This window comes from Capricornis sumatraensis, chromosome 1 (genome assembly GCF_032405125.1).
Source record: "Capricornis sumatraensis isolate serow.1 chromosome 1, serow.2, whole genome shotgun sequence".
In the NCBI taxonomy this organism is placed as follows: domain Eukaryota; kingdom Metazoa; phylum Chordata; class Mammalia; order Artiodactyla; family Bovidae; genus Capricornis; species Capricornis sumatraensis.
In genome coordinates, this window is record NC_091069.1 from 62,550,446 (window position 1) to 62,566,569 (window position 16,124).

General features: G+C 42.7%; 1 pseudogene; it reads right to left on the minus strand.

Moving 5' to 3' along the window:
* Window positions 1-11,643: 11,643 nt before the first annotated feature.
* On the minus strand, window positions 11,644-12,051 carry LOC138075230 (large ribosomal subunit protein uL29 pseudogene; annotated as a pseudogene).
* Between the last annotated feature and the right edge of the window lie 4,073 nt (window positions 12,052-16,124).

Below are 16,124 nucleotides of genomic sequence, written 5' to 3' on the forward strand. Positions count from 1 at the left end.
TATTGGAGTGGGGTGCCATTGCCTTCTCTTCTCATATCATACCCCTTCTTAAAGTCTTTCTTGGTAGTTCCCCATGTAATCTCTAAAGTCATGGTCATGGCCAAGCAGGAACCTTCATTAATGAATTGGTTCCAATAAAACTGCCTCCATTTATGACCTTTCATATACTTCTTTTCTCAACCTTGAACTTTACACTCAAGCAATGCTAAATCTATTGAGGTTTTTCAGAATATGTTATGCTCTTTTATGCCCTTGCTGGAGCTTGTCCTTGTGCCAGAAAAATCACGCCATCCTCTTATTTTCCTAGTAAATGTCTGTTTATACTTTAGATCTCTAATTTAATGTTTCCTCACTGGTGAAATCTTCCAGATTTTCTCTGGGCAATTTTAGGTAGCTTATGGTCCTTCTGTCCTATAACAATAATCATTCTTTTCTATTATAACTGTGCTGTTTACATGCCTGTCTCTCCACCATGCAATTTTGAGGGCAGATTATGTTTTCTTCTTTGTATCTCTAATGCTTGACATTCATTCATTAATTTTGCTCTTCTTTCCTTTGTTCATTCAGCAAACTTTTATTGTATTTATTACCTACAATGAGCTGGGCAAGGCACAGAGGGCACCATGAAAAAAGCTGTTTCTCCCTTTATGGTACCTGCCATCCAGTGGGAATAAAACTAAACCAACAGACAATTACAGCAATCCCATTAGGGACATAGGCACAGGGAGCTGTAGCAACAGTTAGGTGGGTACTTAAGCCAGTCTCAGGGATTCCCATGGGAAGTGAGATCCAGGAACGCAGAGAGGGAAGAATACTGCTAAGAAGGCTCCTGGTCCTGCACAGTTGGGAAACAGAGGAGAAACAGCAAAATAAAGGGGGGAAAGGCTGTTATTGTATGCAGACATCAGATCCCACGGGCCTTGTGAGTCCATTAAAGGACTTTAACCTGAGAGCCCAGTGAGTCACAAAAATGTTTTAAGCACTTTGTCTCTTTTTTCCCCTTGAAAATTGCCTTTAACCAATTGCTTTTAATTAAAAAAGCAAAAACATGATTCTTACTAAAAAGCAGAACAACTCAAGGTATAGAAACGATAAGTTAAAAATCACTCCATTATTCCTATTCCCTGAGGCAATTTATGCTGTTAAGCCATGCTTCTCCAAGATGTTATAAATATAAACACAGAATAGGCATGAGTATTGTGTTTTATTTGCTTATTAACTTTTCTACAAAAATGCAATTATGGTATGTACATTTGAAAACTTGCTTTTGCACTTAATATAGTAACATTTTTCCATGTGAATATGTTGATAAATCTAATTTACTTCTTTGTGATAGTCACATAACATCCTACAGAATGGAGACATGGTGTTTATTTGGCCATTTTATCATTGACAGATTCTAGTGCATTGTCCAGTATTTTGCCACAGCAAACAGTGCTGCCACAAGTACCCCTGTTATACATTCTTAGGTACAAGTACTTTTATATCTCACTGGAAGAACAGCTTAAAGTGGGGCTGCTGAAACCATGTGACCAACAAGAGATTAACTTCCAAAAGATAAACAGCTCATACAGCTCAATATAAAAAAGACCAACAACCCAGTCAAAAAAATGGGCAGATCAAAGAAGACTTACAGATAAACAGCAGGTTATGAAAAGATGCTCAACATTGCTAATTACTAGAGAAGTGCAAATCAAAACAACAATAAGTTATCACCTCACACAGGTCAGAATGGCTATCATCAAAAAGTCTACAATAATAAATGCTAGAGAGAGTGTGAAGAAAAAGAAATCCTCTTACACTGTTGGTAGGAATGTAAATTGGTTCAGTCACTATGAAGAACAGTATGGAGGTTCCTTAAAAAACTAAAAACATGTGTTTCTTTCAATTCTAGTTTCCTCGGTGTATATGCCCAGCAGTGGGATTGCTGGGTCATAAGGCAGTTTTATTTGCAATTTTTTAAGGAATCTCCACACTGTTCTCCATAGTGGCTATACTAGTTTGCATTCCCACCAACAGTGTAGGAGGGTTCCCTTTTCTCCACACCCTCTCCAGCATTTATTGCTTGCAGACTATGGGGAGGGAGGTGGGAGGGCGGTTCATGTTTGGGAACGCATGTACACCCGTGGTGGATTCATGTCAATGTATGGCAAAACCAATACAGTATTATAAAGTAAAATAAAGTAAAAATAAAAATTAAAAAAAAACACCTAAAAACAGACTACCATGTGATCCTGCAATCACACTCCTTGGCATGTATCCAGAGGAAACCATAATAATTTGAAATTGCACCCCAATGTTCATTGAAGTACTATTTATAATGACCAAGACATGGAAGCAACCTAAAAGTCCATTGACAGATGAGTGGATAAAGAAGATATCATACACACCCACACGCGTGCACACACACACACACACACACACACACAATGGAATATTATTCAGCCATAAAAATGAAATAATGCTATTTGTAGCAACATAGATCAACCTAGAGATTATCATACTAAGTGAAGTAATCCAACAGAGAAAGAAAAATATATGATATTACTTGTATGTGGAAAAATTATGCAAATAAATTTATATAACAGAACAGAAATAGATCCACAGACATAGGAAACAAACTTACGGTTACCAAAGGGGAAAGTAGGGGGAGGGATAAATTAGAAGTCTGCTATTAACATATACACACTCCTATGTGTGTGTGTTTAGTTGCTCAGTCATGTCCAACTCTTTGCAACCCCATGAACTATAGCCTACCAGACTCCTCTGTCCATGGGGATTCTCCTCGCAAGAATACTGGAGTGGGTTGCCATTCTCTCCTCCAGAGGATCTTCCCAACATAGGGATAGAAACCAGGTCACCCACATTGCTGGTGGATTCTTTACTATCTAGGGCACCAGGGAAGCCCTTTCTTCTCCGTGAGTGTTAGTCACTTGGTTGTGTCCAACTGTTTGCAACCCCAAGGACTGTAGCCTGCCAGGCTCCTCTATCCAAGGGATTTCCCAGGCAAGAATGCTAGAGTGGGTTGCCATTTCCTTCTCCAACATACTACTATATATGTAATAAATAACCAACCAGGGCTTACTGTATAGCACAGAGAACTATGTTCAATATTTTGCAACAACCTATAAGGGAAAAGAATCTAAAAAATAATATATATAATACATATATATACAAAACTAAATCACTTTCCTGTACACCTGAAACTAATGCAGCATTGTAAATCAACTATACTTCAATAAACAAATAAAAGTTACATAATGGATTTAATGGTATTAAATGATTAAAGCAAAAAACAGGGTTGCTGAGTCTGTGGACTTTAATAAACATTACCAGATTAGTTTTCCCTGGAGGTTTCAACAGTTCACAGTCCTACCAGCAAGGTATAATAAGTGCTCATTTCCCTGCATTCCCTCTAGCACAAGATGTCACTGGTCTTTTTAATTTTTGCCAGTGTAATGAATAAATGATTAATTTTTTTTGTTTTGGCCACGCTGTGGCTTGTGGAACCTCAGCTCCTCAACCAGGGAACAAATCTGGGCCACAGCTGCGAAAGATCCAAACCCTAACCATTAGACCTCCAAGGAACTCTCTAAATAATTAAATTTGACTGTCTCTGGTTAATCCTTCTTACTTAGAGCCATTGAAAACTTTATTTCCTTTTCTGTGAGGTGCCTGTTCATATTTTCCCCCATGTTCATCTGAGCCTACAGTTTGTCCTTTGACTTTATGGTGGCTTTTTCCTTAAAATTTGAAAAAAAAAATACGTAAGACCACATATCCTTTTCTTTCTCCCTTTGTAGTTTTTCAGATTTCAAAATTATTTTTTAATCCCTTTATTTTATTAATAAAATTATTAAATTATTAAAATTAATAAAAATATTTTAAAATACTGCAAAGTTATACAAATTTGGAAAATTAATTTCCCACTAAATTTTCTTCAAATATTTAATATATGTGTTTATCTGTTTACTTACAGTTAGCTCTTGAACCCAAACCCATCTGGATTTATTGCTGGATACAGCATGAGATGGTATCTACCTCACTTTTTCCCTTCAGATGGAGAACCAATTAGGTCAACATCATTTCTTGAATGAATCATAATCTTCCCTCTGAACTGAAATATCACCTTTATCAAATTTTAAGTATGTAAACATACTGTGTCCATTCCTGAAATCTAGTCTATTTCATTGAGAAATTCATTCATATGCAAAAACATATTATTTTGATGACAATTTTATCTTAAATTCTAGTATTTGGTAAGGCAAATGTCCCCTTTTTTCTTTTTACAAATTATCTATCAAACTTTACAAGTACTCTGTTGCAATGCTCCACTATTATTATGCTTTTTAATTAAATGCACCTATATTTCAAAGAGGTGATTAAGAGAATCTCAGCAAATTCTGGATGGTAGCATGCATGAACACCAAGTCATTCACAGAACTCTGATCCTTGATCCCTATTGTCCCCTTTCCCTCAGGTCCCAGGGATTGCCTTATCTGACTCCTAGGAGCAACCTGCACCCAGAGTTCCTCTGGTAACTCTATCCCATGCAGCTAAAGGGCTGCATGCTTGGGTTTTCTTTCCCTACAGTTCCTGCTATTTCTGAGCACAAATGCATAGAGGACCAAATCCCAGGCACCCACTAACTGCTGTTTCTTGCTTCTGCAGCTGCCCATGAGACATCTACAAGCCATACTGCTCTCCAGCACCAATCACTCTGGCTTCCTTTTTACAGGCACTGCTGATGGCAAGAAGAGGGTAAAGTCAGAAACAAGAGGTTATGAGCAGAACTGTGTCTCCCTAAAATTTATGTACCAAAATCTAACCCCCAGTACTGTAGAATGTGACCTTATTTGGAAATAGAGTCACTGTAGATATAATTAGTTAAGTCATTAAAGTCTATTCAATATGACTGGTACCCTTATTAAAAGGGAAAATTTAGACCCAGAGACACACACAGGGAGAATGCCATGTGGAAATGAAGACAGAGATTCACTTAGTCATGTGTGACTCTTTGTAACCCCACGCACTGTAGCCTCCCAGGTTCCTCTGCCCATAGAATTCTCTAGGCAAGAATACTGGAGCGGGTTGCCATGCCCTTCTCCAGCGGCTCTTCTCAACCCAGAGACTGAACCTGGGTCTCCTGCATTGCAGGCAGATTCTTTGCCATCTGAGCTACCAGGGAAGCCCGTCTAAAAGCCAAGAGCAGCCAAAGATTATCAGCTAACCACCAGAAACCAGATTAAAAATGGCACAGATTTCATATGAATCTGAAACAGATTCTCTCTCACAATCCTCAGAAGGAATTAATCCTACTGACACTTTCATCTTGGATTTCTAGCCTCCAGAACTATGAAACAATAATGTTGATGTATGGCAAAACTAATACAATAATGTAAAGCAATTAGCCTCCAATTAAAATAAATAAATTTAAATTTAAAAAATAAAAATAAATAAATTTCTGTTGTTTAAGCCACCCAGGTTGTGGTGCTCTGTTACAGCAGCCCTAGCAAACTAATGTCCTCAGTTGCGTCGAGCTCTTTACAACCCCATGGATTATAGCCTGCCAGGCTCCTCTGTCCATGGGATTTTCCCAGGCAACGATACTGAAATGGGTTGCCATTTTCTCCTCCACGGGATCTTCCTGACCCAGGGACCAAACCCTAGTCTCCTGCACCTCCTGCATTGGCAGGTGAATTCTTTACCAGTGAGCCACCTGAGATGGAGAAGGCAATGGCACCCCACTCCAGTACTCTTGCCTGGAAAATCCCATGGATGAAGGAGCTTGGTAGGCTCCAGTCCACGGGGTCACTAAGAGTCAGACATGACTGAGCGACTTCACTTTCACTTTTCCTTTCATGCATTGGAGAAGGAAATGGCAACCCACTCCAGTGTTCTTGCCTGGAGAATCCCAGGGACGGGGAGCCTGGTGGGCTGCCGTCTATGGGGTCGTACAGAGTCGGACACGACTGAAGTGACTTAGCAGCAGCAGAGCCACCTGGGAAGCCCAGCAACGGCACACAGATGAAGGCACACTGCCTCCCCACCTGAACTTGTCTCTCTAATCTCACCTGAGATGGAAGCACCTCAGACTCCCTAATGCTACCCACTGCCTAGACCCCATGTAAAAGTAGGATGAAAGCTGTGACTTCACAGGAAGGAGCAGAGGTTGAGGAGGCAGTGTTGTGCCCAAGCTTTAGAGATTCAGCAGGGGACAGGGAGTTAACAACCACTCTGTGAACTACCCAGGCATGGCATGCTGAGGTTTCTGTGAATTATTCTCTATCGCCTCCCCACTGTCTTTTGGCCTCTACCACACAAGAATCCTTACTGTGAAATGTGCAAAGATGACCTGCAGTTATTCATTGGTGCTGTGTCTAATCGTTCCTCCTGCCACCCTAGTACCTAGGCCAGTGCCTGCCTCACAGTAAGTGGTCAGCCTTAGTTTATTGGATGGATAGATAGAGGATAGCTAGAAGATCAATGGATGGAAGATCAAAGGATGGTGGGAAAACACATAAGGAGATTGTGCGGAGAGAGCAAATTAGCCAAGACAGTGTGTTCAGGCTCTCTCGCCCTACGTTTTGTGAATAATGACCATAGAACAGCTGAGCTCGTTTATAGCGCTGTGCATGCACATCATGAGGTTTATATAACAGCTGAGATCACGTATAGCGCTGCACATGCGTGTTATGAGGTTCTTGCTTGGTCACGGGTTGTGTGCTGTACGTACATGTGAGATCCACCTAAAAAGTGTCAGCATCACGGCTGCATCAGGGCTGTGTCTGTGTGGTCAGCCATGAGAGGAGAGAACATTGTGAACAGTGTGAACATTGCTACGGCTGCTGTGCCAGCCAGAAGAGAATAAACGTGTCTGCAGTTTGGCTCCTCAAGTCTCCTTCCAGCCTCTTAGCTCGCACCTTGCCTACCCTGGGTTCAGCAAACAGTGCAGACAGTGTGAATAGCAAGACAATTGGCGTCACAAACAGGATCAACGATACAGAGATCCTATGGGTTAAACTTTCTGTGATTCATGATTCCATAAAGCAGCTGGGATGTCATTACCACAAGGAGCTACTGGGAACAGAGTCAGCCGTTGAGTCACTGTAGATTCCTGTTATTGCCACACAGATCCCATACTCATTTGCTTTAGGCTGAAAATTTCCCAGGTGCCAATCACCAAGCAAGGCTTCTAAGTTCCCTTTCATTAGTGTTCCCTCCTGGCAGCTCTTTACAACAGCTTCACCCGAAGAATGTTGAAACAGCCTCTGGCAAATCTCTCTGGGATTCATAACCAACCCCCACCCCGAAATCTACCAAAAGTTTCAGACAAATCCCAGATAAGAAACTATGTTTAAAAGTAAATCTCTCTCCCTGACACTTCAACACAGATTTCTTTTAAAAAAGAATAAGCTCGTCTTGAAACAACTGTCCAAGGGAAGATAGTGAATAAACAAAACAAAACCTGAGGCCTATATGTCACTGTACTGCAGCAATTTCCCCAGATTGGAACTGTACTAAGGAAGGCAATTTCCAGAGTTGAGGAGAGACTGAAACAGACACTCGGGACTTGAAAGCTGGAAATAACAAGAAAAGTGTCTGAGTTTGGCCCACTTGGGCAGTTAAAGAGAACCCTACCACTCATTAACCAGCCCTAAAACCTGCTAACTGAAAAATAAATGAATCCATTAAATGCAGAAATAGGGAAGACCTGGAGGCTTAACCGAAGAAATCCCAACTTCCAGAAAAACAAAGCGGGTGTTGGGCACAATTAGATTTATGACCAGGAGTAAGGGCTGGCTCCCAAAGGAGGCAGCTGAGTTATACTGAACTGTCATTTTGGTTCGGCTATTTCCAGCTGTGCATGCAGGCACCTAGAGAGGGAAGTGTTTCTCAGAGTGTGGCTGGCCAGGATGGTTGGTGTGGCTTATCAATTCAAGTGGTCCAAACCTGTGGGGAAGTCATTCGGGAAACTCAGGGGGAAGTTTCAAAAATATGATGAGTTCTTGGGAGAATTATGACTCCAGTTTCACTTTAGCAGCTGCCTGTGACACATACAGCCTCAGATTTGACCTAAGAAAGGCTGTTCATCATGTTTTATTAGTTCCTCTCCAGTTTATCACCTGCTTACTGAGGACCAGCCATCTACAGGCAGGGCCCTCACTAGATACTGCATCTTCCAGCTTCACTTGCTAGTGCTTGTTTCTCTAATCCTCTCCAGGTTCCAGGTTCCCGGCTCAAGCTTCATCCCCTAACATAACTGCCTTTGGGCCATGTAGACTCCCTTCAGATCTCCCTGTTCTTGAATGGTTGGGGCTCTGAACATTCCTGGCATTTGCTATTGTCTTGTGTAAAAAATAACTCCCCTGCCATCGCATTCAGCCCCAGGCCTAAACAATGATTGTGCTTTGAATAATGCATGCTGTTCTAGGGCCTGCACAAGAACAATGGGGACACAGATGAGAGAGTGCCTAACTCCACCTGCATATTAGAGGACCCATGAGGAAAGGTCTTCTTGCTCAGAGGAGATGGTCAGCCTTTCTCTAAGGGGAGCAGAATTGGGGCTGAAGGTAACTCCAAGGAGGGAAGCAGCAGAGGCAACACTACAGAGACATGAAAGAGGATGTCAAATTAACAAGAAGCCCACCCACTACCAAGGAAGTGAAGCGGTCACATTTATTCTGTGCCTTTGGCTTCCACCACTCTTTCTGTAAGGGACTGTTCAGTTCAGATCAGTCACTCAGTCACGTCTGACTCTTTGTGACCCCATGAATCGCAACATGCCAGGCCTCCCTATCCATCAGCAACTGCCGGAGTCTATCCAAACTCATGTGCATCGAGTCGGTGATGCCGTCCAGCTATCTCATCCTCTGTCGTCCCCTTCTCCTCCTGCCTCCAATCCCTCCCAGCATCAGGGTCTTTTCCAATGAGTCAACTCTTTGCATGAGGTGGCCAGAGTATTGGAGTTTCAGCCTCAGCATCAGTCCTTCCAATGAACACCCAGGACTGGTCTCCTTTAGGATGGACTGGTTGGATCTCCTTGCAGTTCAAGGGACTCTCAAGAGTCTTCTCCAACACCACAGTTTAGAAGCATCAATTCTTTCACGCTCAGCTTTCTTCATAGTCCAACTCTCACATCCATACATGACCACTGGAAAAATCATAGCCTTGACTAGATGGACCTTTGTTGGCAAAGTAATATCTCTGCTTTTTAATATGCTATCTAGGTTGGTCATAACTTTCCTTCCAAGGAGTAAGCGTCGTTTAATTTCATGGCTGCAATCACCATCTGCAGTGATTTTGGAGCCCCCAAAAATGAACTCTGACATTGTTTCCACTGTTTCCCCATCTATTTCCCATGAAGTGATGGGACCAGATGCCATGATCTTCGTTTTCTGAATGTTGAGCTTTAAGCCAACTTTTTTCACTCTCCTCTTTCACTTTCATCAAGAGGCTTTTTAGCTCCTCTTCACTTTTTGCCATAAGGGTGGTGTCATAGCATATCTGAGGTTATTGATATTTCTCCTGGCAATCTTGATTCCAGCTTGTGCTTCTTCCAGCCCAGCATTTCACATGATGTACTCTGCATATAAGTTAAATAAGCAGGGTGACAATATACAGCCTTGACGTACTCCTTTTCCTATTTGGAACCAGTCTGTTGTTCCATGTCCAGTTCTAACTGTTGCTTCCTGACCTGCATATAGGTTTCTCAAGAGGCAGGTCAGGTGGTCTGGTATTCCCATCTCTTTCAGAATTTTCCACAGTCTGTTGTGATCTACACAGTCAAAGGCTTTGGCATAGTCGATAAAGCAGAAATAGATGTTTTTCTGGAACGCTATTGCTTATTCGGTGATCCAGCAGATGTTGGCAACTTGATCTCTGGTTCCTCTGCCTTTTCTAAAACCAGCTTGAACATCCGGAAGTTCACGGTTCACGTATTGCTGAAGCCTGGCTTGGAGAATTTTGAGCATTACTTTCCTAGCATGTGAGATGAGTACAATTGTGGTAGTTTGAGCATTCTATGGCATTGCCTTTCTTAGGGATTGGAATGAAAACTGCTCTTTTCCAGTTCTGTGGCACTGCTGAGTTTTCCAAATTTGCTGGCATATTGAGTGCAGCACTTTCACAACATCATTTTTCAGGACTTGAAATAGCTCCACTGGAATTCCATCACCTCCACTAGCTTTGTTCATAGTGATGCTTCCTAAGGCCCACTTGACTTCACATTCCAGGATGTCTGGCTCTAGATGAGTGATCACACCATCATGATTATCTGGGTTGTGAAGATCTTTTTTGTAGAGTTCTTCCGTGTGTTCTTGCCACCTCTTCTTAATATCTTCTTCTTCTGTTAGGTCCATACCATTTCTGTCCTTTATCGAGCCCATTTTTGCATGAACTCTTCCCTTGGTATCTATAATTTTCTTGAAGAGATCTCTAGTCTTTCCCATTGTCTCGTTTCCCTCTATTTCTTTGCACTGATCACTGAGGAAGGCTTTCTTTTCTCTCCTTGCTCTTCTTTGGAACTCTGCATTCAGATGCTTCTATCTTTCCTTTTCTCCTTTTGCTTTTGGCTTCTCTTCTTGTCACAGCTATTTGTAAGTCCTCCTCAGACAGCCATTTTGCTTTTTTGCATTTCTTTTCCATGGGGATGGTCTTGATCTCTGTCTCCTGTACAATGTCACGAACCTCCATCCATAGTTCATCAGGCACTCTGTCTATCAGATTTAGTCCCTTAAATCTATTTCTCACTTCCACTGTATAATCATAAGGGATTTGATTTAGGTCATACCTGAATGGTCTAGTGGTTTCCCCTACTTTCTTCAATTTAAGTCTGAATTTGGTATAAGGAGTTCATGATCTGAGTCACAGTCAGCTCCTGGTCTTGTTTTTGCTGACTGTGTAGAGCTTCTCCATCTTTGGCTGCAAAGAATATAATCAATCTGATTTCGGTGTTAACCATCTGGTGATGTCCATGTGTAGAGTCTTGAGAATAATTATCATTGTTGCCTTATTGGCAAGCCTATCATTTTTCTAAACTTCAGATCTCACTAGGAACCCTGCAAGATCCATTCCCAGCTGCCTTCTCCTTGTCATCCATCTTCCAAGATGGATACTATTCTTGAGAGGCCACATAGGACAATGGGAAAAGAATGAGTTGTAGAGTCCTGAAAAGTGGGTTTAAATCCCAACTCCACTGATAGTTGTGTGACACTGGACTGCTCACTTCTCTGAGATCCTTTCCTCATCTGTAAAATGGGGTGATGAACATCTACCAAATGGAGTGATTGTGAAAATAAGAAATAACATGTGCAAAGTAAGCCCAAAGATGTTTGGCATATAGCCCATGTTCAAAGATGTTAACTGTTGTTATCCCAGAATGTAGGATGTACTGTCTCATCCTCATCCTGTGAGCCCTCTGGTCCCCTCAGTGCCTGGCTCCTACTGAGTAAAGGTAAGAAGTGGCTTAGTCACTGATGCAACATCCAGCACTCCATGAGCAGCAGCCCTGCCACAAAAACATTGGACTCTCCATTCTGCATCTCCATGGGGACTAACCTTTACTCCATGAAGCTTTGAAAACTAATTGCCATGCATGAACAAGCCTTTTGAATCTAAAATCTATGTCTTAAGTCAGAGAGGTCAGACTGTGGCACTATGTTCTTTTCCTTTTCGCCAGTTCGTTGTTTCATTGCCCCCTGGATGCTCAGATGTGTACTTCCGGAGTAGGTACAGCCACTCCTTCCTCTCTGTTTCTTGGTCTTTAAGGTTCTCTTCATGCTTGTTGAGTCAGCGGCACACGGGACATGTTTTCTTGGGCCGCAGATCCAGGAGCTTGTACTTCGTGCCCTTATAGAATTTTTATTTCTGAGTCTGGTTAATGATGGCAATGGATTTATGAACAACTCAGATCTTGGAGAGTTTGGAAGCCATGCCACCTGTCACTTCAGCCACAGGCAGCTGAGAAACCTCCACCTTCAGGTCCCCCAGCTGTTCCAGCAGCTCCTCCTTCTTCTTGCCGCAAAGATCCTGAACCTTAATCTTGGCCATGGCTGTAGATCTTGTGGCACTGTTTTCAAACGCACTTCCAGAGGTCTGCTCTGAAGATCAGGGCCATAGACAGTTCCAGATCTTAAAGCATGTGAGACAGGCTTTTACTTTCAGGCAGAGTGAATTTGAGGCACTTCTTACTTTGAGGGATGTCTAAGGAAAATCTAAAAATTACATTTGCAGTCCCTTTCTTAAGTGAGTAAAGTGCCAACTGCTTATTGGTCTGTAGATTCTGACAGAAAACCAATTTGAACTCCATGAGCTGCTAACTTGAAGTGGAGGGAAGGGGAAGGGAAGAGATAGGCATGCTGAAATTCCCTAGTGAGTTACTGAGGTTACTTTTTCCCAGAATTCTAGATGATGGGCAAGTATCTTGGTGGTCCAGGAAGAGGAGATGGTAACAGGACAGAGACGGTAACTGTGTTTTGAGTTGAAAACAAACACTTGTTGGGATTCCTGGGAGCCTGTGCTGCCCTGAGGATCCTGGGACCAACTGGCTCCCAAACAGGGGCTGTGAAAGAAAACTGGCAGCAGAACTCAGCTAAGCTGCAACGTTGTGAGCTCCAGGGGGAGGGTCACCCAGACTGAGGTTACTGCTGAGGAAATGAGTCCATCCTCCTTCAGAGAACCTGAGTGGCTCTGTGGAGACACAGCAAAAGCCCTCTTGTGGAAGGCTGCAGAACCTTCAACAGCTGCCACCATGTGGCAGCATTGGGAGGACAATGGATCCCACTGCTCTCTCCCTCGTACATCCTGGACCTTCTCAGATCATCTCAGGTGAGGAATGTGACCTCAAGGAAAGGCAGAGTGGTTAGAGATTACTTGCTATGCCAGTGGAAAAATGAGAGAGAGTTGCTCACATTTGTACCCCAAGTTTGTGGAGCCATCTTGACCGCTTCCATATGCTGCTGAATTTAGTCCCAGTCAATTGTTATTTAGTCACTCAGTCATGTCTGATTCTTTTGCAACCCCATGGACTGTAGCCCACCAGGCTTCTCTGTCCATGGTTTTTCCCAGGCAATAATACCGAGTGGGTTGCCATTTCCCTCTCCAGGAGATCTTCCCGACTCAGGGATCAAACCCATGTCTCCAGCATTAGCAGGCATATTGTTTATCACCGAGCCACCAGGGAAGCCCCAGTCCCAGTGAGTAGCTGCACCTAAAAACTGATGAAGCAATCCAAATTGAATGCAGTAAAGGCTGCTTGACTGTCCAGTTAAGTTGGACAGTCTCTGGGGTGTTTCCAGGTGTCTGACTCAAAGAACAGGTGCTGTGTGAGTGATGAGGGAGCAAACGAGTATATTGAGAATCTCTGAATTGACATCTTATCCTACTAGAGCTTTACGTCAAATCATGTTAGATGGGGTTTTTCCTGACTCAGTTTCAACTGAGACCTGAGCAAGGTTGGGTATAGGCCAGCTCACAATGTGCAGAATTCACAAAGGAAATTTCCAGATTTGGTTCTATGGTCCTCAAGCACTGTTGCCTACTTGAGAATATAGAAGAGCCAGTATCTAGAGAGGAGAGAGGAAGAAGAGTTTCGGAAAGATTTATCTGGAGGTTGCTGTTGCCAAGTCCCTACTCCCTTTCAGGGAGGGTCTAGAAGCAGCCTCTTTCCCCTCAGGCTCAATGAGGGGACTTCTATGGTTGCAGTGGGAGACCTTGGACTGTGTTTCCAAAGGCCAGAGAGGGGACAGGAAATTTTGAAATAGTGAATGAGCTTCCCTGGTGGCTCAGTGGTAAAGAATATGGCTGCAATGCAGGAGATGCCAGTTTGATCCCTGAGTTGGGAAGATCCTCTGGAGAAGGAAATGGCAACCCACTCCAATATTCTTGCCTGGGAAATCCATGGACAGAGGAGCTTAGCAGGCTACAATCCGTGGGGTCACAAAGAGTCAGACATGACTTAGTGACTTAACAACAAGGGAGCCTGGACAGCAGGACAGAATATGTTGCCCCCAAAACTGAACTGGACTCCCAGAATTTATCAGAGTAAGGATGTGTGAATGTTTCACAGACCATGAAGAGGCAGAACAACCTAATTAAAGAGGTTTTAAGGCCTGCTGAGAGCTGAGTCTTGGAGGTTGAAGGGACCCCAACAGTGAGATTTGATGCAGGATGGGCCATGAACACACTAGGGACCCAGGGGGATGACATCCAAAGGGACAGAAAGAACTGCCCGTATCACAGGGCCTATGGTCAGAGGGATGGGCAGGGAATCTCTGAAGAACCCACAAGCATATCACAAGTAAAAGACTCAGCTTCAGTTATTCACTTCTCAAGGAGGCTTTGTCAGAGACAAGTGCCATGTCAGGAGACTGTCTTTGTGCCCTAATTACTCATGTCCAGTTCCATTGCCAACCTTCTAGAGTGGGTTGGGGAAACTTGAGTTAAGAAAGCAAGAATCGGACTACGCAGGGCTCTAAAAACAGCAGATTTTCATCTACCTTCTGCTGCAGCTAGGAGGAAGGGAAAAATTGAATGCTAATTTCATTTTTGCTATTTTAATTAATTTACTGTTGAACTATAGTTCATTTACAATAGAATGTTTCTTCTGTACAGCAAAGTGACTCAGTCATATGTGTACATATATCCACTCTCTTTTAGATTCCATTCCCATATAGGTCATTGATGTTGCTGTTTGGTCACTGAGTTGTGTCCAACTTTTTTGCAATCTCATAGCTATAAACTGCCAGGCCCCTCTGAATATGGAATTTCCTAGGCAAGAATACTGGAGTAGGTTGTCATTTCCTTCTCAGGGGGATCATCCCGGCCCAGGGATTGAACCCATGTCTCCTGCATTTGCAGGCAGTCTATACCATTGAGCCACCAGGGACACTCCAATATAGGTCATTCAGCTCAGTTCAGTTCAGTCACTCAGTCATGTCTGACTCTTTGCAACCCCATGAACCACAGCACGCCAGGCCTCCCTGTCCATCACCAACTCCCGGAGTCCACCCAAACCCATGTCCATCGAGTCGATGATGCCATCCAACCATCTCATCCTCTGTTGTCTCCTTCTCCTCCTGCCTCCAGTCTTTCCCAGAATCAGGGACTTTTCCAATGAGTCAACTCTTCACATGAGGTGGCCAAAGTATTGGAGTTTCAGCTTCAACATCAGTCCTTCCAAAGAAATCCCAGAACTGATCTCCTTTAGGATGGACTGGTTGGATCTCCTTGCAGTTCAAGGGACTCTCAAGAGTCTTCTCCAACACCACAGTTCAAAACCATCAATTCTTCGGCTCTCAGCTTTCTTTAGAGTCCAACTCTCATATCCATACATAACCACTGAAAAACCATAGCCTTGACTAGACAGAACTTTGTTGGCAAAGTAATGTCTCTGCTTTTTAATATGCTGTCTAGGTTGGTCATAACTTTCCTTCCAAGGAGTAGGCATCTTTTAATTTCATGGCTGCAATCACCATTTGCAGTGATTTTGGAGCCCAGAAAAATAAAGCCAGCCACTGTTTCCACTATTTCCACATCTATTTCTCATGAAGTGATGGGACTGGATGCCATGATCTTAGTTTTCTGAATGTTGAACTTTAAGCCAACTTTTTCACCCTCCTCTTTCACTTTCATCAAGAGGCTTTTTAGTTCCTCTTCACTTTCTGACATAAGGGTGGTGTTATCTGCGTATTTGAGGTTATTGGAATCTTGATTCCAGCTTGAGTACAAGTCTTTTGCCTCCTGAAGTAGGTTTATTTCTAGGTAATTTATTCTTTTTGTTGTTATAGTAAATGGAATTGTTTCCTTAATTTCTCTTTTTGATCTTTTGTTGTTAGTGTATAGGTATGCAAGAGAGTTCCATGTATAGATTTTGTATCTGGCATCTTTACCAAATTCATTGATGAGCTCTAGTAGTTTTCTGACAGCATTTTTAGGATTTTCTTTGTATAGTATCATGTTATCTGCAAACAGTGACAATTTTACTTTTTCTTTTCCGGTTTAGATTATTTTCATTGCTTTTTCTTCTCTGATTGCTATGACTAGGACTTCCAAAACAATCTTGAATAACAGTGGTGAGAGTGGACATCCTTGTCTTGTTCCTAGTCTGAGAAGAGATGCTGTTT